The 22,792-nt window shown below is 39.6% G+C and overlaps 1 protein-coding gene and 1 non-coding gene across 2 annotated transcripts in view; both read left to right on the top strand.

Annotated features, from left to right (window-relative positions):
* The window catches only part of Agbl1 (AGBL carboxypeptidase 1), a 773,688-nt gene that overhangs the window by 172,930 nt on the left and 577,966 nt on the right, over nt 1-22,792 (top strand). The window lies entirely within an intron of this gene.
* Nucleotides 14,084-14,186, top strand: LOC128095740 (U6 spliceosomal RNA). The gene has a single exon (XR_008213352.1). It is a non-coding gene; the product is annotated as a U6 spliceosomal RNA (small nuclear RNA).

The following is a 22,792-nucleotide window of genomic DNA, read 5'->3' as shown; positions in this document are numbered from 1 at the left end:
GGTTAAAAACCATGTCCCCATCCTTCCACGAGAACCACTTTAACTGACTGAGCTATCTCCCAGCTTTGTTTTCTTTCTTTCATCTTTGTTTACTTTTTATTCTTTTCTGAAACAAGTATTGAAGGAAATTAGTTTTCCTTTATTTTATTAAATTTTAATTATACTTTATGTGTATGAGTGTTTCGCATGCATGTATGTGTAGCACTTTTGTGCCTGGTGCTCTTGGGATTAGAGAGTTGTGAGCTACCATGTGGGTGCTAGAAATGGAACCCAGGTCTTCTGGAAGAACAGTCAGTTCGCTTAACCACTGATTCATCTCTCCAGCCCATCATTTTCCTTTATATACTTCTTCAGGTCTATATTCTTGGCGTTTCTATGAGGCATTTTTATTTTTTGTCAAATCTATTTTTATCTAATATCCATTACTGTCCAATTCAACCTATGAATTTATATAATCTTTAGGAGATTTTCCAGATTTGAAAAAATTCATCTATTTGATTATAAAATATTTTTATTATGAGAAATAAGTGAACTGCCTGTTACTCATAATTTGGTAAGTATTGAGGCTATCTTTATAGACTGATGCATGAATATTTTCCTAGATATCTCATGTATTTATGAAAGAATATATATCTTTTGACCATTCATTATGTTACTGTGTATGTCTGCCTTAGATCAAACATGTTAATCTGTGTTCTTAACTCTCTGATATCTTCATCTACTTCTCTTTTGATTGCCCAAACTAACACTATCTGAGAGGACTGTGTTTAGACTTCATTACAATGAGTTAAGTTTTTTCCAAGTAACTAATAAATTTAGCTGTAGCATGAATCTTAAAAGTTCTTATTAATAAAATCAAACCTGAGCCAAGTATTGGGGTGAACACTGGAAGATCAGAGAGACAGAACGGGCCACAGCTAACCTCACCTGGCCAACTTCTCAGCTGGTCTTGTTTCCTCAGACTGGAAGCTTCTGTGTCCTCATATCCGAATGACTCTCAGCTGAACTGTGCTGCTCAAAACCTAAAAGCTTAACCAGCCAAATGCTTCTAGTTTCTGGTCTTCACGCCTTATATATCTTTCCTTTATACCATCACTCCCTGGGATTAAAGGCTCACTTTCTGGGTTTAAAGGTGTGAGTCACCATGCTTGGCTGTATCTTTGAACACATGGATTTCTGCCTCTGGAATGCTAGGATTAAAGGTGTGTTCTACCACTGCCTATCCTAAGTATCTAGTGGCTTTTCTGTTCTCTGACCCCAGGTAAGTTTATTAGGGGTACACAATATTTTGGGGAACACAATACCACCCACATTTAGCTTTATTTATTTTAAGACATTGAGCTGGGTGGTGGTGGTGCACGCCTTTAATTCCAGCACTTGGGAGGCAGAACCAGGTAGATCTCTGTGAGTTTGAGGCCAGCCTGGGCTACAGAGTGAGTTCCAGGACAGGCACCCAAACTTCACAGAGAAACCCTGTCTCGAAAAACAAAAACAAAACAAAACAAAAAGGCACTGTTGATAGTTGCATATAAATGTAGAATTAATATATCCATATTACTTGAGATATTGGTAATTATATAATTATCTTCTTTATCTTGATTGTCATAACATCACTTGGCTTTATATAATATTCATAGTTTAACCATTTGGGAACAAGTATTTGCACAGTATAACTATATCTAATAATGTATGCCTTTGGGTGTCTATTGTCATTTTGTGTGTTGTTGTTTCTAATATCCTTTTTGAATATTGATTGCTCAGGTGCCCATTTACCTGGAGCACCTAGAGGAACACCCTGTAATTTTACATAAGATTCCTCCCGACAGAATTTCTTTTACTCATCTCCTGGCATCATGCCTAAACATGGGCCAACTTTGTATTAAATTCTTAGTATAGTGATTTTCAAGCTATGTCAACAGTATGAATTTCAATTAAAAATTATTTGGAAAATGTGAACATGCATATGGCTTTTTCCAAAGCAGCATCAGAATTAAGTTACGGTAATTTTTTTTTCTTTCTTTCTTTCTTTTTTTTTTTTTATTCTTCCTTTTGTGAAGTGGTTTTGGTTTTGGTTCTGGTTCACTTTGTAGACTATACTTAACCTTGTTTAGAGCATCAATATTTACAATAGTCTCCTTTTAAAGTCTCCACTTTGGCCTGACTTTATGTGTCCTCTTATATCTCCTGTGACCTTTCCTATTGTCAAAGTAAAACTTGAATTGTCTAGGGGTTTTCAGGAGACTCTCAGAGAGCTAAAGGTGACTTGACTTCTCCTCTATTCCTGGTCTCCTGTTGTCACTTTGTTTTAGAGTACAGCATGGTTCCTTTCCAACGTCTGCACAGTGACACTTTGCATTATATTAATCATGTCAGGCACTCTTTTTTTTTTTTTTTTTTTTTTTTTGAGGTTAAGTGTGGGTGTCTCCTTTGCTTCATTTCCAGGAACAGGAGAGACTTTTTAAAGAGTATTTTTCATGGCTTGTTTTGTTTTTAGAGTGGCTGTAGAAATCAGGAGAGTGATATGACAAAAATATTAGAATAAAGTGCTTGGCTTTTCCATGGTCATGCAAACAACTGACTAACATTAGAAATGGATGTAAAGTCTGTCAGGAGAATGACATGACTAGAAAACCTCAGGTTACCACCCTTGGTTCTCTAGAGGCTTTGTGAGCCTTCATATAGTTACATGAATGAATATGTTCAAACTCCAACCACCGTCAGGAGAAAAACTCACTTGACCAACAGACGATGCTAGGGATCATGTGATGTTGCAGGTGCAAATGTATTTATGGAAGTCAGTGCCCATTGCAAAGACTGACTTGGACATTTATTCTAAATGTGTTCAAGTCTTTGGGTTCTTCTGTGACACACTCTATATTCAAACACAGAGTTAATCTCTAAAAGGCCAATTCCTATGAGTCTGCTTTTCTTGGAAGTCCTTACATTCAACACCATAGTTGTGACATCTGAAGCTATTTCTTTTACTGTATTAAGGTCATGGATTATTGGTGTTCAGTCTTTCACAGTATTTCACAAACTTAATGGATTTAGCATTGATCTCCCTTCACTACATTTCTTATTTTCCATGTATAGGCTGACATGCCTTACAGTTTGGAAGTGGTATATGTTGCTGGATAGTAAACTCTGTGTTGCATTATTGTGTTTTCCAGAAAGCCAGGTAATGCATGGTGGTGTGCACAAAGAAGACTGTCACGTGATTTCTGTAGCATAGTGTTTTTTGGACTGTAATGAAAAGAATAGAAACCTATGCATGTCTTATTTGGTTAATTATTTAAGAATTCAAATAATTTTAATCTGGTATTACACACTGGATTAGGTAGTAAGGATGTGATGACGACTAAAGCTTTTCTGAAGAGGAAGAATATAAATATATTTATATATGGCAAGCCTAGCATAAAGTTTTTACAAATTCAAGACATAATATAAAGAAGGAACTTGGAAACTATACTTAGGAGTAAAAGAAGTCAAATAAGATTTGAAAGAGTAAATGTTAGCAATTAGCTATGGAAGTCTTCCTTAGCATGGTGGAATGCACACAGGGTCTTCTGTAGGCTGGCGTTCACAGTGGTCAGGGGTCCTCTATTTAATTTGTGTATACTATTTACTTCATTAATTTAATTCATATTGTGTCTACTAGGTATTAGGGACTTCTTCAGGGATGTTTGTCTATGCATTTTCTGGTTTATATTTTAAACTCTTTTGGGTACTTTCATACTAAGGATAAACATTCAATAAACCAGAAAAACTATAACAGGAAATGTGATAATATCTGTAAAGACACCATATTGGTTGTGATGATAAAGAATAAGAAGGAATGCTGTGATAAATATTTAAATAAGAATGCCTTCTTTGAATAGACAAACTTCCAGCCAATGTCTTAAGAGCAAGAACTTACCATTTGAAAACTGGATTGAAATAGGGTGCAGAAACAAGGACAAGAGGTTTCAGGGCAGAGGGAATAGCCTGTGAGGTCACGTAGCATGAACAGTTATGATGTGTTCCAGGAAAGAAAAAGGAAGCCATGGTGACTGTGGGAAATAATGGGGGAGAGCTAGGCAGATGATAGAGTTTGGAGGCACTGTAGCCAGAAAAGATATTAGTTTAGATTTTAAATTGTAGATGGTGAGCAATCTCCAAAGAATTTAAAGTTAATTTTTTATTTTTTACACTCTGTGTGTATGGGTGATTGTTTGCATGTAGGGATGTCTGTGTACTAACTATGTACCTGTTGTCTCTGGAGGCATGTGGAGGACATCAGACCCCCTGGAACTGGAGTTAAAGGTGATTATGAGCAGTGATGTGTGTGTTGGGAACTGAACCTGGGTCCTCTGTGAGACTACCAAGTGTTTTAACTGCTGAGCCATCCTTTATCCCCAATTTAAAAAAATGTTTAAAAAATGTTATTAACAATAAATAATTTAGAGGGGGAGAGACGCCTGAAGAGATGGCTCAGTAGGTAAGAGCACTTGGTATGTGTCTTACTTAGGGTTTTATTGCTCTAAAGAGACACCGTGACCACCGTAACTCTTACAAATGAAAACATTTAACTGGAGTTGGCTTACAGTTCAGAGGTTTAGTCCATTATCATCATGGTGGGAAGCATGGTGGGGTGCAGACAGACATGGTGCTGGAGAGGTGGCTGAGAGTTCTACATCTGGATCTGTGGGCAGCAAGAAGAGAACTGTGATGCACTTCGTCCAACAAGGACACACATACTCCAACAAGGCCACACTTCCTAATAGTGCACTCCCTATAGGCCTATGGGGAGCATTTTATTCAAACCACCACAGTATATATGCATGAGGTTCTGAGTTTGAATCTCCAGCATCCTCACAAAAAACAGATAAGACTGCACATTTTGCACATGTGTGCTTGTAAACGGTAGCACACTAGGGTATGGGGAAAGGAGGATCTCTGGGGCTTTCTGACTCTCAGCCAAGATCTATATTCAGACAAAAACACTCCCTCAAGAGAATAAGGAAGATTGTGATAGGAAAACACACCTGGCACCCTCCATTAACACATCTGTGCACATCTGTACATATACACCACACTCACAAAGACACATGCATATACACACATGGAGGGAGAGGGAGGGAAGGAGAGAAGAAGGAAGAGAGAGTGAGGGAAGAGAGACACACAGAGAGAGACAGAGAAAGGTAGAGTCAGCAACAAGGTCACAGAGACAGAGAGAGAATGAATAGGGGTTTAGAAATGTTACATCTCTGTCAGTGAGTAATACTGACCAGAGGGGTAGAAGACAAGAGAGTAGGGAAGGGAGATCACAGCATGGGAGCAAGGAGAGAGAGGACTACTTGAGAATTGTTTGTACAAGAAACAAGGAGGAAAATGGGACAGCTATAGATGACAGGTAGACTGTGGACTATTTTTGTAAGCCTCAAAATTCAGCAAAGGGGAAAGTTTTGCAGAGGGCAGAGAGTATGAGATAGGAACAGCATGAGGGTGGACATTCAGTCCTATCTGGAACTGGTAGAGCAATCTGGACTTGCATAAGAGATGAATGCATTTTGGAAAATCACATTTCTGCAATTTGTTAACCTACATGGTGGGGAATCAGGTTTCACACCTGGGAGTCCTCGCCTCTGCTGCCAGCTTGGCATCGCTGTGTCTCTGAGTTGGCCAGTGACACGGCCCAGCAAGCCTCAGCACAGCCATCTCCCAACTACTCAACTAGATGAGCATGGACTAGCCAGTGTTCCTTTCCTTAGTGCCTCTTGGTTGAGTCTCATCAGGCAAAGCAACGTTCCAGACTAGACTGTAGTGGAAACATTGTCTGTTATTTGCTAACAGGTTGTATAGACCTGAGAGGCAGTGGTGTGTGTGTGTGTGTGTGTGTGTGTGTGTGTGTGTGTGTGTGTGTGTGTGGTGCGTTTGTACTTAGGATGGGAGGGCAGTTGGTGTACTATTGTATCTAGTTTGGTAGCTTTCTTGTGTCTTCATGTCTTCTTTCTTCTCTATCAGCAAGTACTAGGCTTCTTACTCATGGTGACTGAGGAAGTGGGCACAGTTTATCAAGGTCCAACAATACTTTTCAATGTTTAGGACAACATGGTTCAGCTTCATGTGAGCAAGAGATAATCGACCATTCTCTCAACAAGATGTATTTGCTTTTCTTCTTAATGACTTAATGACAGCTGCTGTGACTGGGGTGAGATGAAATCTCAAGACTGTTTTAATTTGCTTTTTTTTTTTTTTTTTGCCCAGGGATGCTGAAAATCTTTCTCTGAAGCATTTATTGGTCCTTTGTATTTCTTCTTTTGAGAACTGCCTTTGGGAAGGGTGCTTTTACACTGCTGTTGGGAATGCAAACTGAGGAAATCAGTGCAGGGGTTCCTCCAAAAACAATATATAGAACTACCATGTGTGTCACCACTACATACTCTTGGGTGAATACCAGAAGGAATCTTAGCACACTGTAGAGATATTTGTTGCTTATTCACAATAGCTAAGACACACACACACACACACACACACACACACACACACACACACACACACTGAAACTTCATTCAGCTATAATTTTCAGGAAAATTATATACATACATATGTGTATATGTATACATATGTATGTGCATACATTTTATATGCTTGCCTATGGATATTATGTATATGCATATGATAAGATAATAAATTTGTGGGGCAAAGAGGCCCAGCAAGACTCTGTAATTATGGCTGGGCCCAAAGCTCATTTAAAATTGGGTAATAGGGAAAACAAGACAAGATTGATCATAACTAATGATGAAGAATCCTAGAGAAGTTAGAGATTAATCATAGACACCTGAAAAGAAACCAATGGGTCTGAGGAGATAGCTCAGTGAATAAAGTATTTTCTGTTTAAACAGGAGGACCTGAATTTGAATGAAAAGCCAGGTTTATTTGCACATGCCTGAAACTCCAGCATTAGGAAGCAGAGATGAATTTCAGGGGCTTGCTGGCCAGCCAGTGTTGCTGAAATAGCAAGCTTCAGGGAGAGGAAGGCCACACTGCCTGTCTAGGATATTTTATGAGAGGTGTTATTAGCTCATCAGCAAGAGAGGAACAGAGCAGGAGAAGGATTTGAGTGGAGTGGTTGAAGTAAGAAAATTCTTAAAAGGGAATAGAAAAAGCCGTGCAAGTCAGACGGTGACTTAGAGGGAGCACAGGGCTTGCTCAGCTCCTTTGGGAGAGGTGAGATCACAAAGGACAACACTGAAAGATCAGGGAAACTGAATGCGTGGGGGGATTAAAAAGGAAGGTCAATGGCACACACTTTAGACATGGAGCCAACTGAGCTCTTACCTAATACGCTTCTGAGACTCCAAGCACGAGAGAACAGTTTTCCTCCCATGGTAGGAGAGCTACCATTTTGTCCTGCAGGTGGGACTCTGTAGGTAAAAACACTTCTGACTCTTTGTCACACAATAACGCTCATTCTTGGATGTAGAAATTCCGGTCTGAATGTAAATGCCACCAGAACATGGTTTGATTTTGCTCATTCATTTCGGGAAGTGACGGAAGCCGCCTGAGAGAGAATCAATCTTCAGCATATGTCCCCAGGAGTGTTTGTTTACTTCGCATTTGCTTATGTTTTCCTTGCAATGTCAGCTGCTTTTCTATACAGAAGCCATTATGAGCATATGGCACTTTGAGGTGTGTCACAGAAGATTCAGCTGAGTTTGTTAATTGCCAAAGGAGACAGGTATAAAACTCAGAAAGAAGCCAGAATGTAGCTACAAATGAACCAGAGGCAGGTGTGACTTGCCTAATTACTTAGTGATGAGAAAAGAACAGCCATTCTAATTTATTTACTCTCTACTCTTAGAACATGAGGAGGCTCAGTGACTATCAAGTAGGATGTGTTGTGTGTTGCCCTGAGGCCTCTAGTCTCTGTGTTTTATTTATTTCACAGTATTAAAATATTTCCTTTTGAGAATTGTGTATGTTGCATTTTGACTGTATTCCCCCTCTTCCACATCTCCTTCCAGATCCATTGCCCCATTCCATGTCTATCACACTTTGTATTCTTATTCTCTTTTTTAACCTGTTGCATTTAGTTGTTGCTGCCTATATACTCCTGGGTGTGTGGTTTTCCTCTAAAGCTTGTTAGACCTACCAGAGACCACACCCTTGAAGAAAACTAACTACTTTTCTGCCAGGAGCTATCAATTACAAAGAGCTCCTCAGTTAGAGGTGGGACTTCCTGCCTACCTATTCTCTTAAGCTCACACAGGTCTCCTGCATCCTGTCACAACCACTGTGAGGTCATATGCACAAGTGCCCTATTGCATCTGAAAAACTCCATTTCCTTGTAGCCGTCCACTAACTCTGACCCTTCTTCCACAATGATCCCTAAGCCTTTGGAGAAGGGGATGTGATGTAGATGTTGACTATGAACAATCTGTAGTCACTTTTTCTGTGTACCTTGACCAGTCATGGATCTCTGTGTTAATCAACATCTATTGCAAAAGGAAGCTCCTCCAATGATGTTTGAGAGATATACTGTTCTATGGATAAAACAAGTTGTTAGGAGTCTGTTTAATATGACGTGCCCTTTAGCAAAGTAATAGTAGTCTCCACTTGGGTCTATGATTTACCTAGCTACAGGTTCCTGGCCCCAATAACTGTAACAAATATCAGATCCATCTTTTGGAGTCAACCTTAAATCCAACTAGAAAACAGTTGGTTCCTCTCATGGTATTCATACTACTGTTGTACCAGTGGATATCTCCTGTCAGGACACTCCTCTTTGTAGCTTGCAGGGTTCACAGTTGGACAAGATTAATACTGACCTTTCTTCTATAGCTGCTTGCATAGCACCCTCCAGTACTATGAAACCTAGACTGTAGATGGATTTCTAAACAGTCTTATTAAATAAGAAACACAGAACCAAATACAGAGGTAAGAGCTGAAGACATCAGAACAATAGCCATGACTAGCCTTAGCTTACCACCAGCAGTAGCTTCTACAGAGTTTCTTCCTGTCTGACTTATGTTTTTATTACCTTCCTATTCTGCCTTCTCATTGGTTCTAAGCCCAGCCACATGACTTCCTCGTTACTGCCTGTCTGTACAGACCTCCAGGTCTCTGTGGTTGGTACTGGGATTAAAGGCTCCTGTCACCACACTTGGCTGTGTCCTTGACCACACAGAAACTCTGCCTGCCATGTGATCGGATTAAGGGCATGGGCTGCCACCATCTGACTTCTATTTATGGCTATTTGACCACTGATCTTCAGGCAACTTTATTTATTAACATACAAATGAAATATCACATTTCAGCACAAATAAAATATCACCACACTAGACAATACAGATGAAGATTTCAGGTCAGTACCAGCTTGATTCTCCTCCACATTTTCTAAGTCTGTGAAAGAGTCTTACTGACAAGTTCTGGAGAGTAACCAAGAGCAATTGCAACAGCCTGTGATATGAGATCTACAAGCCAACAACTCTCATAACTGTAAAGCATTTTTTTTTTTTGGTTTTTTTTCGAGACAGGGTTTCTCTGTGTAGCTTTGCGCCTTTCCTGGGACTCACTTGGTAGCCCAGGCTGGCCTCGAACTCACAGAGATCCGCCTGGCTCTGCCTCCCAAGTGCTGGGATTAAAGGCGTGCGCCACCACCGCCCGGCCCTGTAAAGCATTTTTGACGCTAGGCTTTGTATTTGTTATTCTGTGGAATATGTATTAGGAGCATTGTTGCCTTATTATAGGGAAACTCAATTTAAGCTCTTTTAACAAATGTTTATGTTTGTATTTCTGGAAACTTCTAGAGTAGTAGTTTTTTAAAAAATGTTTCCAGGGAGGTATTTCCTCTTTCACTCTGTCCTCCCATGCCACTCTATTTAACCCTTCTTGTTTCATTATTCCCCATTCTTCCTTCATGTCACTGTTCTCCACCTTCCCTCTGTTGAAGCCCCGCCCCTCATTGTGGCTCCTTACCAATTTCCTGAACTCTGTGGGTAATCAGATAAAATACACATATCTAAAGATTCAAAACTAATATCTATAAATATGAGAAAACATGTAATGCTTGTCCTTCCTGGTCTGGGCTACCTTACTCCAAATGATTGTTTCCAGCTCTGTCCACTTACCTGTGAATTTCATAATTTCATTTTTCTTAACAGCTGAATAGTATTCCATTGTGTAAATGTACCACATTTTTATTAACTGTTCATCTATTATGGGTAGCTAGGCTGTTTATTTTTTTTTGGATATTGTAAATAGAGCTGCAATGGTCATAAGATGAGCAAGTGTCTCTATTGTAAGATGAAGAGTCTTTTGAGTATATTCCAAAGAGTGGTATGGTTGGATCACATGGTAGATAAATTCTAGCTTTATAGACCTATCTCTAGCTTTTTAAAGAAACTCCACACTAATTTCCATAATGGCTGGACCAGTTTGCACTCCCACCAGCAGTGAATAAATATTCCCTCTTCCTAACATCCACATTAGCATTTGTCATCATTTTTTAAAAATCTTAGTCATTCTTAATGGGGTAAAATGAAATTGCAAATTAGTTTTAATTTGCATTTTCCTGATGGCTAAGGATGTTTAACTTTTTCAAAGATGTTTTTAGTCATTTGTATTTCATCCTTTGGAAACTCTAGTTCTATGTCTCATTTTTAATAATTGGGTTGTTTGTTTTCTTGATGTCATTATTTTGAACTGATTTTATATTCTAGATACTAGCCCTCTGTCAGATACACAGCTAGTAAAGTTCTTTTCTCATGCTGTAGGCTGTCTCTTCACTCAGATGATGGTATCCTTTGCTGTACAGAATCCTTTTAGTTTCATGTGTCCCCGGTTGGCAGTTGCTGGTCTTTATATCTATGCTGTCAAGATCCTGTTCAGAATATCCTTTCCTGTGCTCATAAGTTCAAGTGTACTCTTTACATTCTTCTTTGTCAGGATTAAGGTTTGGGGTACTATGCTAAGATCCATGATGCATGTGGAGTTGAATTTTGTGCAAGGTGAGAGATAACAGTCCACTTTTTTTTCTACGTGTAGCTTTCCAGCTTGATCAGTAATCTCTTACTGATACTGTCTTTTCAACAATGTTTAGTGTTTGTCAAAGACCAAGTAAGTGGCTGTAGGAGTGTAGGCTTATAGTAGGCTCAGAGTTCTATTCTATTGATTGATGACTATTTTTATAGAAGTACCGTGCTGTTTTTATTACCATGACTCTGTAGTATAACTTGAAATCTGGTATAGTGATGCCTTTAGTAGTTTCATTTTTAATTGTTCAGGATTTTGTGGGGGTATTCTACATCTTTTGTGTTTCTTGACAAAATTCAAGATTACATTTTCAGTTTCTGAAGAATTATGCTGAAATGTGGTTGGGATTGTATTGAATCTGTATATTGTTTTTTGGAATACACACACACACACACACAGTATTAATCCTATCAATTCATGAATAAATCTTGTTAGTTCCTTGGGTAGATTTATTATTAGATATTTAATTTTCTGAGGCTATTGTAAAGGGTATTTTTCCCTTGATTTTTTTCCTCAGTATATTTGTGATTTGTATATAGGAAAGTTACTGACTTTTGTGTGTTAACTGTGTATCCTGAACTTTTCTTAATTCATTTATCAGCTGCAGGAATTTTATGGTAGAGTCATTAGGATTTTTATGTATTAAATAGTGCCAAATGCAAATGGACTTATTCCATTACTATTTGTACCCACTTTATTTCCTTCACTTGTCCTACTGCTCTAGCTAAGACTTCAGATCTGTATTTAATGGGGGAGAGTGGACATCTTTTTCTTGTTCCTGATTGTTGTAGATATGCTTTGGGATTTTCTTAGTTAAGTGTGATATTGGCTATAGACTTGCTGTATATTATCTTTATTATATTGAGATATGTCACCCATATCTCTAGGCTATCCAGGACTTTTATCCAGAAGGATATTAGATTTTGTCAAGAGCTTTTTTGGTATCTAATGAGGTGAAGGTAGTCTGTGTCTTTTACCCTATTTATGTGGTAAATTATGTTTATTTGTTTGCACATTTGAACCATCTCAAACACTCTGGAAAAATGATGAATAATCTTTTTGATGTGTTCTTGAATTGAGTTTGCAAATATTTTATTGAGATGTTTTTGTACTCATGTTTATTAGAGAGATTGAGCACTAATTTTGCATATTATTTCTTATAATTTGGTTATTTTGTGGTGCTAATTTATTAGGAATTTTTATATTAAATGTTCTAGAATTATTTATTTATTCCTTGTGCCCTCTTGAGTACATTTAACTTTTTTTCAGACTTTAGTATTCTTTCTAGTATTCTTTATAGAGCTGATTTAGTGGTCATGAACTCTTTAAATCTCTTTTTATCATGGAAAGTTTTATGTTCTCCTTTGATTATGACTGACAGTTTTGCAGGGTATAGTACTCTATACTGGCATCTGTGGTCTTTTATAACTCATAGAACATCAGTCTAAGCTATTCTGGCTTTTATAGTCTCCTTTGAAAGCTTGGTATTATTCTTATGGGTCTGCCATATATATGAGCTGATACTTCTCTTTGTAGCTTTCAATATCTTTTCTTTGTTTTTGTGCATTTGGTATTCTGATTATTTTTTTTTTAATTTTTATTTTGCAATACAATTCAGTTCTACATATCAGCCACGGATCCCCTTGTTCTCCCCGCTCCTGCCCCCCTCACCTTCCCCCCAGCCCACCCCCAATTCCCACCTCCAGGGCAAAGCCTTCCCCGTGGACTGAGATCAACCTGGTAGACTCAGTCCAGGTAGGTCCAGTCCCCTCCTTCCAGGCCGAGTCAAGCGATCCTGCATAGGCCCCAGGTTTCAAACAGCCAACTCATGCAATGAGCACAGGACCTGGTCCCACTGCCTGGATGCCTCCCAAACATATCAAGCCAATCAACTGTCTCACCCATTCAGAGGGCCTGATCCAGTTGGTGACCCCTCAGCCATTGGTTCATAGTTCATGTGTTTCAATTCGTTTGGCTATTTGTCCCTGTGCTTTATCCAACCTTGGTCTCAACAATTCTCGCTCATATAAACCCTACTCATTCTCACTAATTGGACTCCCAGAGCTCCACCCGGGGCCTAGCCATGGATCTCTTCATCCAGATCCCTCAGTAGTTGGATGGGGTTTCTAGCACGACAATTAGGGTGTTTGGCCATCCCATCACCAGAGTAGGTCAGTTCGGGCTGTATCTCGACCATTGCCAGCAGTCTGTTGTGGGGGTATCTTTGTGGATTTCTGTGGGCCTCTCTAGCATTTTGCTTCTTCCTATTCTCATGTGGTCTTCATTTACCATGGTCTCCTATTCCTTGTTCTCCCTCTCTGTTGTTGATGCAGCTGGGATCTCCCACTCCCCCAAGCTCTCTTTCCCTCGACCCTCGCCCTTCACTATCCCCACTCATGTCCAGGCTGTTCATGTAGATCTCATTCCATTTCTCTGTCATTGGGCAATCCCCGTGTCTTTCTTGGGGTCCTATTTTCCAGGTAGTCTCCCTGGTGATGTGAGTAGCAGTCCAGTCATCCTTGTTCCACATCTAGTATCCTGCTATGAGTGAGTACATACCATGTTTGTCTTTCTGAGTCTGGGTTACCTCACTCAGGATGATTTTTTCTAGATCCATCCATTTGTCTGCAAACCTCATGATGCCATTGTTTTTCTCTGCTGAGTAGTATTCCATTGTGTATATGTACCACATTTTGTTTATCCATTCTTCAGTTGAAGGGCATCTAGGTTGTTTCCATGTTCTGGCTATTACAAACAATGCTGATATGAACATAGCTGAACAAGTGTTCTTATGGTGTGGTTGAGCATTCCTTGGGTATATGCCCAAGAGTGGTATAGCTGGATCTTGGGGGAGATTGATTCCCAATTTTCTAAGAAAGCGCCATATTGATTTCCAAAGTGGTTGTACAAGCTTACATTCCCACCAGCAGTGGAGGAGAGTTCCCCTAGCTCCACATCCTCTCCAGCATAAGGTGTCTTCAGTGTTTTTGATCTTAGCCATTCTGACCGGTGTAAGGTGGTATCTCAGAGTTGTTTTGATTTGCATTTCCCTGATGATTAGGGATGCTTGCTTTGGCAGCACATATACTAAAATTGGAACGATACAGAGAAGATTAGCATGGCCCCTGCGCAAGGTATTCTGATTATTATATGACATGAAGTACTTTTTTTAGTCCTGTTTATTTGGTGTTCCCATATTCCTCTTGGACCATGATAGATACCTCTTTCTTTAGATCAAGAATTTTTTCCCTATGATTTTGTTGAAATATTTTCTGTGCCTTTGAGCTTCATTTCTTTCCCTCCTTCTATATAGAGGTTTAGTCTTTCTCTAGTTCTGATAGTTCCCACATGTTCAATTCATAAGTTTTTAAAAATTTATTTAACATTTTCTTCTATTGAATGATACAATTACTCTATCTTGTCTTCTAGACCTGATATTCTCTCTTCTATTTAGTGAAGCTTGCCTGAGTGTTTTTGTTTGAATTCTTGAACTTTTCAATTTTAGTTTTATTTCATTTTGCCTTTTACTCAGAGATTCTATATCTTCATTACATTCTATTTTCATATGTTGAATTGTTTTTATTATTTCATTAAACTGTATTTTTGTGGTCTTCAATTGGCATGTGTTCACACACTCTTTTATTCATTTGATTGTTTTTATTGCTTTTTTGAAATCATTGTTTTATGTATCATCTAAAGTTGCTTTATTAAGGAAATGTTACTTTGGGAGTACTAATTTTTCACAAAGATTAATTTTCTTCATGTTTGTGCTTTTGCAGTGGGACCTAGGCATTTGGAGTTTGGCGCTTGATAGGAGTTTCTTGTTATAGAAATCTTGCCTTTCTTTGCCGAGTGGGTATTTGGATCTTTATTTCATCATATCCCAATTCATCAGGTTGTAGATCAGGTGAATGGGGCTTATGATTCAGTCCTGGGGTAAGTCAGTGTTGATGTTTTAATGAGACAACAGAAGTGGTCCCAGCTCAGTCCAGGATAGTTGAAGTTTCTAAGCCCAGGAGCAGACCTTCTGTAGAGTTCGAAGTTTTTTGTAAACAATCCCCAGGAGTCTGGAGGAGGTACTCAGAACTTGTCCTCAGACTGCAGTCTGGGTGGAGATGTGGTGGAGTCTGTGATCCCTACCTGGGAAGGTGGGCAGTTAGTGAGGGGACACACAGCCCTCAGACAGCCTGTGGTATTACATGGGGTTGGCAATGTGAGCCTGGGATCACTATCTGAAGTGGGGGAACTAGCAGGTGGGCAAAGGACATGCAATCCTTAGGCAGACCACAAGGATGGCAAGGTTAGAAGCACAAAACCCTGCCTAGAGAGAGGGACTGGAGGAAGGCTGGCATGTGGCATGCAATCCCCAGATCGGTTGTGGGGGTAGGTGGAGAGAATCTAGGTCCTTACTTGGAGGAGGGAAAGGGTGTGCCACAGGAGTAGGAAGAATTGGCAGTATACATTTAGGGTCTACCTGGATGTGGAAGAGTAGAAAGCAGACTTCTGGTGAGGGTGGACATGGTGATAGTATTCCTAGATCTTTACCTAAAGAGGGAGCTAGAGGGCAAGTATGGGACATATGGTCCTCACACAGGTCTCAGGGGTGGCCAGAGTTAGTGGTGTATGTATAGGGTCCCTACCTTAAGTGACTGATGTCAGAGGGCTGAAGGATGCAATCCTCAAGCAAGGCTTGGTGTGTGTGGGAGTAGATGATGGACTAAGATGTGTGTTTTAAAGGAAAGTATGTCATCTAGTATCTTAAATTCCATAGATCTCATAATGATGTGAGCTTTAGAAGGTCTTTGCTTTAAGTCTTAGCTTATCTCTTCAACATTTTTCTAATATTCTGAAGGCCAAATGAATAAAAAAATTAAAATACTGAACATAGATCTCACTTCTCATTTCCCATTTCAACCACAGAGTCTGGCTTCTCACCATGGGAAACCAAGTTAATGTTTATTATGGTTTTTCTATAGTAAGAGAAAAAACATGGAATAAGGTATGACAACTTAATACTGAGAGAGGTGGGGAGAGAAGGAGACACACACCCAGAGGAGAGAGACAAAGAGAGACAGAGACAGACAGAGAGATAATGGTAAAATGTTGAAATTTAGGGACTCTACATGAAAAATGTATAGCAATTTTTGAACTAGTTTTTCAACTTTTCTGACATTTTAAAATAAACTTTTAAAAAGTTGTGGTTCAAGAAGATAACTCACCTCATAATAAAAATAAGATGAGTTGTGCCAGAATAGAAAACAAAACAAAATCCAATATCAGTCTGAGGGGTAAGCCTGTGAGAAATGTAAGGACATGAAGACAGACCCAGGTAACACGTGGGCATCTGTGGAGATGAGCAGTATGTCATTGTGAAACAAAGACAAGGAAGAGGCTGGCAGAAAACCCCAGCTTGAGGCTGGTAAGAGTGCCTCCATTATTGGAAGTGGAAGGAGGAAGGTTTCAGACTAGCTTAGAGAAGCAAAAAGGATTCTCAAAGCCAGGACACAAGAAAGAAAACACAAATTTTGGGGAAAGCTAATGTTCTACCCCAAAGAAGGCACTGCTCAATCACTCTTTAGCAGTCCTCTCAAGCAGCGGCCATTAGGATTCCACTGCTGAAGAAAAGCTGATAATAAAAATGTATTCTGAACCCAATGGAATAATGCATAGTGAAGGAAAAACCACAGATCACAACAATAATCAAGGATACTGTGCTCTAAATTGACAGGATAAATTAATTTGAGAGATTCTTCAAATTATGTATATTTAAATTGGCCATGGAAGAAAAAATAAAGAGTATACATACAGACTAAAATTCTTTAAAGTCCAACAATCATATTGGAAAACAAAGCTAGGACATCTTTTAAGAATGAAAACAGCACAGCCCTGGATATAAAAGCACAGTAGATGTATTGGTCAACTATTTAGAGATGGTTGAATTATTTAGAAAAACAAAGGCCATATTTGAAGACATTATATAGATTTGAGCCCCAAAAGAAAGACAGGGAAGAAGAAATCAGAAATTCTCAGCTTCATAAAGACAGTGGAACATGAAGTCGCGGTGATGTCCTGAAAACCCAGGCTGAGAATTTCCCACAAGTCTGAAGACTTGAATTCCTACAGTGAAGATGAGAATGCCTCTCACTTGGACACACTTAGGTGCAACTGTGGAACAGAAAATACCAATGGAAATTCGTAGGCTCTAAATGAAGGAAAGACTTAATGTGGTACAGTGCTTGGTGACTGTTTTCAAAACTGCAACAATAAGGTGTTAAGTTGGGGGAAAGTTCTTAATGGGAAAGTAAGAAAAAGGAAATTTAAGAATACATACAGGAGAGCTGCAAGTGTTAAGTGGGAGATCACAGCTTTTAGAGTAAGTAGGCTCTATTGTACTTCTGTGTCTGTTACCTGTGGGAACTGCACTGAGCCATCTAACATCCAATACATGGACTGTGTTTCTGCTTTTTCCCCGCTTTAAGGATCAAAACCCATTCCTGATATATGATAGACATGTGTTCTACCACTAAGTTACATGACTAGTCCCTTGAGTTTGTGTTGACAAACACGCCATCAACCATTAGCTCATCTCTTTCTGAGATTGATGTTTTCTACAATAACAGCTCCATGTGCCTGGGTTAGAGGGTGTTGACACAGAGAAGAGAGAGAACATGAGATCCACTTGTTGTCTGGTAAGAAAGACTGTCTAAATCCAGGAACCCATGAAAAGGTTGAAAGGCTGTTCCATCTGTTGTGTTTGGTTATGACAGCAGCCTTCACCCTAAGAAAACTGGAGCTGAGACAAGATAGGGGTGCCCAGTTCAGCGCTCCTGCTCAGGTTCTTGCTTCACCTTTCTCTCAGAGTCACATCTTGCTCTGTGGGGTTGGATTCCTTTTCTGAAATTCTTGTGCATACTTCCATTTGGAGTTGCTAATCAGCGCTCCCTGTAACTTGCAAGAGAAGCCCCCCGAGGTTTTGCTGATTCAAGTAGAACAGAATATAAACTTATTATGGGGCATAAAGCATGAGGCAATCCAACTGAAACAAGTTCAGAAAATAAATTTCATTTAGAGCTAAATGAATAATCTTCCCCACTTCTTGGGCAGACGGGAACAAAGCGCTCATCTGGAATAAGAACTGTCGCGTCCGAGTTGGCAAGGGATTGCGTTTTTATTATCCAGTGCTCTTGCTTCAGAATAGAGAGGAGAGGGGTTTTAGTTAGCGCAGGATTTCTGGGTGGGCTGGACACTCTCCAAGTCTGATCCATGATTTACAACAAGATGGATGAGCAGATAAGGCCCTGTTCATTATTGGGATCTTTGATGACGGCTGAAAACCTACCCTCCCAACCCTCATGTGGCAGAGACTTGGTGGTGTTTCCTAGCTCTGGGAGTGAGTATCATAATGGCTAATGCCCTAAGGCAGAGACAGATGAAAAGGGCCAGACACGAGCTCCTATTTTGACAAGTGATCATTGGAAACCCATAACTAAGAATAAATTACCCTTCCATCTGCTATTTCCATGTATAGACAGTCTTATAATACCAGGGAATTTGTTTAAGTGAATACATGGCCCACCAGACTGTTTCATAGGGTTTAGGAGTTACTACCTGGCTCGGGAATAAAGACAAAAATTAACATTACTATTAAAGTGTGAAGTATTAGGTGAATAAACAAAATGGCTAATTTAGAAATCCTGGGAGCTTTTAATTCCCAATGGTTCTCTGGTCCTATGATGACTACTCTTGATTGTTAGTGTGTTTGATTGAGAATTGTCTAGATGATCAGTTAAGTCTCCATGTGTGTTCATGAGGAAAATCCCACTGTGAATATGAGCAGCAACACATTGTGGGCTTGAGGCCCTGGGTGGGAAAGAAAAGACCAGCTAATTTAGACAGTTTTTTTTTTTTTTCATTTCTGTGCTCTTTCGCTTATCATGCCATGCAGTCCCTGCCACGATGGACAGAAACCTCTGAAACTCTGAGAAAAAACAAATCATCCTTTCCTTCCTTACTTTTTTTTTAAATGTCAGACATGTGTCTCAGTGGTTTGAAACAAACTAACATAGTTCCTTTTTTGTGTGTTCACTGTTACAATTTATATTAGACTTTTGCAAACTGAGTTATGGCCCTGCTCTCATGTTTTATTTTTTTCCCCCATGCCTGGGCTGTTGACTCATGAATTTCAGGATCTGTGGCTGTCTATTGTCAGTAGGAGGTGTGGGCATAATTGTTTAAGGAAAAAGAAAAAATATGTAGAAGAAAGGAGAGGGAACTGAGGTAAAGACTTACATACAATACTACTTTAATTCATTCAGTTACTTAATGAACAATTCCAGGTGCCTGGTATATGCCAGACTTTCTTCTGGCAGTGGTGCCAAAACAGTGTTGTGTTCTGACCCCTCAGAGTTTACATTCTACTGAAAGGGTGACACAGAAAACACATACATGGATTAACTGTCACAAGGTTTGAAGGGGAAAAGACTGGGGAAAAGAGTGTACTGAATAATAAGAGGTAAAGAAGTGTCTCTTTGGGGGTCAGCCCCTAGAAGTGGCTTGCAGGACCATAAATAAAGAGGTATCTGAAGAAATGCAGGGATGGGAGCATGCCTGGTACCTTCTAACTATAAAGAGGTAGAAGAGACAGACAAGGTTTGAGAACTGGTGGGACCCAGTTCCTGTAAGAGGTTGTAGCCCCTGTATGTGTGGTGGCTTTCCTTCACTGGGACAGGCGCAAGTGATGGGCTGAAGCAGAGGAGGGATATGTTTGATTCATACTTTGAAAGGATCATTGTGATCTCTGAGGGGACTGTGACAGGATACAGGTGAAGTAGGAGCATTCCAGACATGAAGTAGCAGTGACACTGAACACAACAGTGTGGGAAAGAGGAGGTGAGATGAGATGCATTTGGTGGGCTAAAGAACAGATTTTCTTGTTGAACAGTGTAAAGATGCATAATAAGGAGTCTGACTGAGGATGGTTCTCGGGACAAACAATATGGCCATGCTGCTCTGACCGGGGTCAGGGAGACCAGCACTCATACTGTTCCTGGCCAATCAAACAAGCCAGAGCTCCCAGCATCAGCTCATATGTGATTAGAAAGTGGAGACACCCCCGTCTTGCTCCTAATCTTAGGAGGAAAATGTTTCATCTTTCTCTTAGCTTCGTGTTCCCTCCACAATTCGAGCAATCCAAATTTGACAGTATTAAGAGGTGGGATGGTTTGGACATGGTGTCTTATATGCCTTTGATCTCAGTACTTGTGAGTCAGAGGCAGACAGATCTCTGTAAGTTTGAAGACAGCCTGGTCAACAAAATGAGTTCCAGGACAGCCAGGGCTACACAAGGAGACCCTGTTTTAAAAAAACCCAAACCAACCAACCAAACAACAATAACAAAAAAGGAGATAGAGACTGTCTATATGGTACAATTAGAGAGTTCCTTCCTTCATGAAAGGGATTCTGTGTCCTTACCAAAGAATTTGCCAGAGAGCTTTTTTTTTTTTTTTTGAGACAGGGTTTCTCTGTGTAGCTTTGTGCCTTTCCTGGAACTCACTCTGTAGCCCAGGCTGGCCTTGAACTCACAGAGATCAGCCTGGCTCTACCTCCCCAGTGCTGGGATTAAAAGGCATGTACCACCACCGCCTGGCCCAGAGATCTTTTTATCTCTCCTTACCCACTGTTTTCCGCTATGTGAGGATGAAATTTTCCTTCCTGCTAGAGATACAATTCTAAAAGAAAGAAGCCCTAGCTAGACATCTGAACCTGCCTGAGGCTTGACCTTAGACACATTGACCTCCAGAACTGTGGGATAATACATTTCTGTTCTTTGTAGATTTACAAAATTTAGTGTCTGGTATCTGGTATAGTAGTATCTCAGAGACCAATACAATTATGCATTATGGTAGAAACCATCTATTGGTTTCTAGATGAATAATATTGAATGGTGTATGTATTCCTTCATTGCTCTTTGCTTAAGAGTTATTTTCATGACTGGGTACTAGATTCCATTGAATGCCTTTTCTTCTTTGGATGATATGGACATGTGATTTTTCTTCTTGAGCCCATTGATGCGGCAGATTACACTGATTCTTTGCTCTTTATAGAAGACTCTTGGGTTGATGATTATTTTCTTTTAGTGCTTGAAAACTACTGTGCCACCTAGCCTCTGCGGTTTTTGATGAGAGGTCTACTTCCATTCAAGCGATCTCCCTATAGGTGAGGTGTTGATTATCTCTTGTTGCTTTCCAGAATTATTTTTTTCCTGCCTTTGAAAGTTTGAGTATGACGGGTCTTGCTCTGTATTACTTTGTATTTATCCTATTTGTAGTTTGCTCAGTTTATTTTTTATTAGGTTGGTAGGAAATTATGACTCATTCGCTCATTAATAATTTGATTTATCTGGAGAGGATAAAGGATACCAGCCCTAGCTGATCTACTAGGGAAGCCTGTTCACATGTCAGGGTTTCTGTGGACAGAGGCAGCATCAAGACTCAGGCCTTAGTCTTCAGGCAGTAGTTATAGTGAGTCCCATGGTATCAGTGGGAATTGGTTGACTGGTGCTTTCTACATGTATGTGGCATTGCCGATGGCTACCAGGAGGACAAAGGACCCACCTCAAGATGAAAAGATGAGCTCGCTCAGCTTTCTGAATCTACAGGTTCATCTCCAGGGCTGAACATTTGAGAAAAGTGAAGTGATTATCTCTTGTAATACTTTTCCAGCTCTGCACTTTTCTCCTCTGATTCTAGAGATGCAATTACAAGATTAGTAGGTCCTTTATTTATATGTCATAGTTCTTTGAAGATCTAGGATTTTCTCAGGCTAGTTCTCTGTGGTTCAGACTTGGTAAGGTCTATTTTTCTACCAAGTTAACAGATTATTTCATCTCTTTTTCATACTGATATTTAGCATACCCATTAACTATTCTTCTCTTCCTTAAGCTTACGTTTTAGTTCTAAATTTTTTGTTCTTTTTATATTTTTAGATAGGGCTTTATATAGCCCAGGTTGCCTTTGAACTTGCTGAGTAGCTCAGGGTGACTTGAACTGATCTCATTTTCACTTCCCAAATGCTAGGATCATCAGAATGCAGCCCCACTCCTGTTTCTCATTTCTAAAATTTCTGTGTGGCCATTCTTTATGTATTCCATTTTGTTTACTATAAATTTTTCTTTGCTTTAAAATGTGCCTTGCCTAGCACAGTTCCCAGGATGGACCTGGCTGGAAAGTGAGGGACTGGAGAAAAGACAGACACCAAGAAAAACTGGGGTCAGGTAGACTGGCATCTCTGACAGAGAAACTGCAGCACTCTAGAAGCTCTGTTTATTGTGTACAGTTGAACAGACAAAGTTAGACAAGGAGGAGGAAGTTATTACATGCTGATAAATAAGAAAGTAGGGTTATTATATACAATTGGCCACACCATGTCAAACAATACACATCATTCATGACTTCATTCACTTTCTGTGATCCACATAGAAGTATATTCACAACTGCTTGCTAAAATATTTTAAAAGTTTCTATCAAATGATTCTGGCATTTATCTTCTCAGTGTTAACCTTTAATGAGGTCCTCTTTCCTGAATTCTCTCTCTCTCTCTCTCTCTTTCTCTCTCTCTCTCTCTCTCTCTCTCTCTCTCTCTGCATGTATGATTGATAGTTTATTGAAATCCAGATATTTTCTGCTATGCTATGCAACTGTACATTTTATTAAAGCCTCCAGTTTTAGCTGGTATAAATGAGTTTGATAGGGGCCTTGAAAATTCATATCCACTTGAG

Source organism: Peromyscus californicus, unplaced genomic scaffold (assembly GCF_007827085.1).
Source record: "Peromyscus californicus insignis strain IS unplaced genomic scaffold, ASM782708v3 Scaffold_4__1_contigs__length_199733344, whole genome shotgun sequence".
NCBI classification, from domain to species: Eukaryota; Metazoa; Chordata; class Mammalia; order Rodentia; family Cricetidae; genus Peromyscus; species Peromyscus californicus.
The sequence above is the reverse complement of the archived record's forward strand: the minus strand, read 5'-3'. Positions and strand labels throughout refer to the sequence as shown.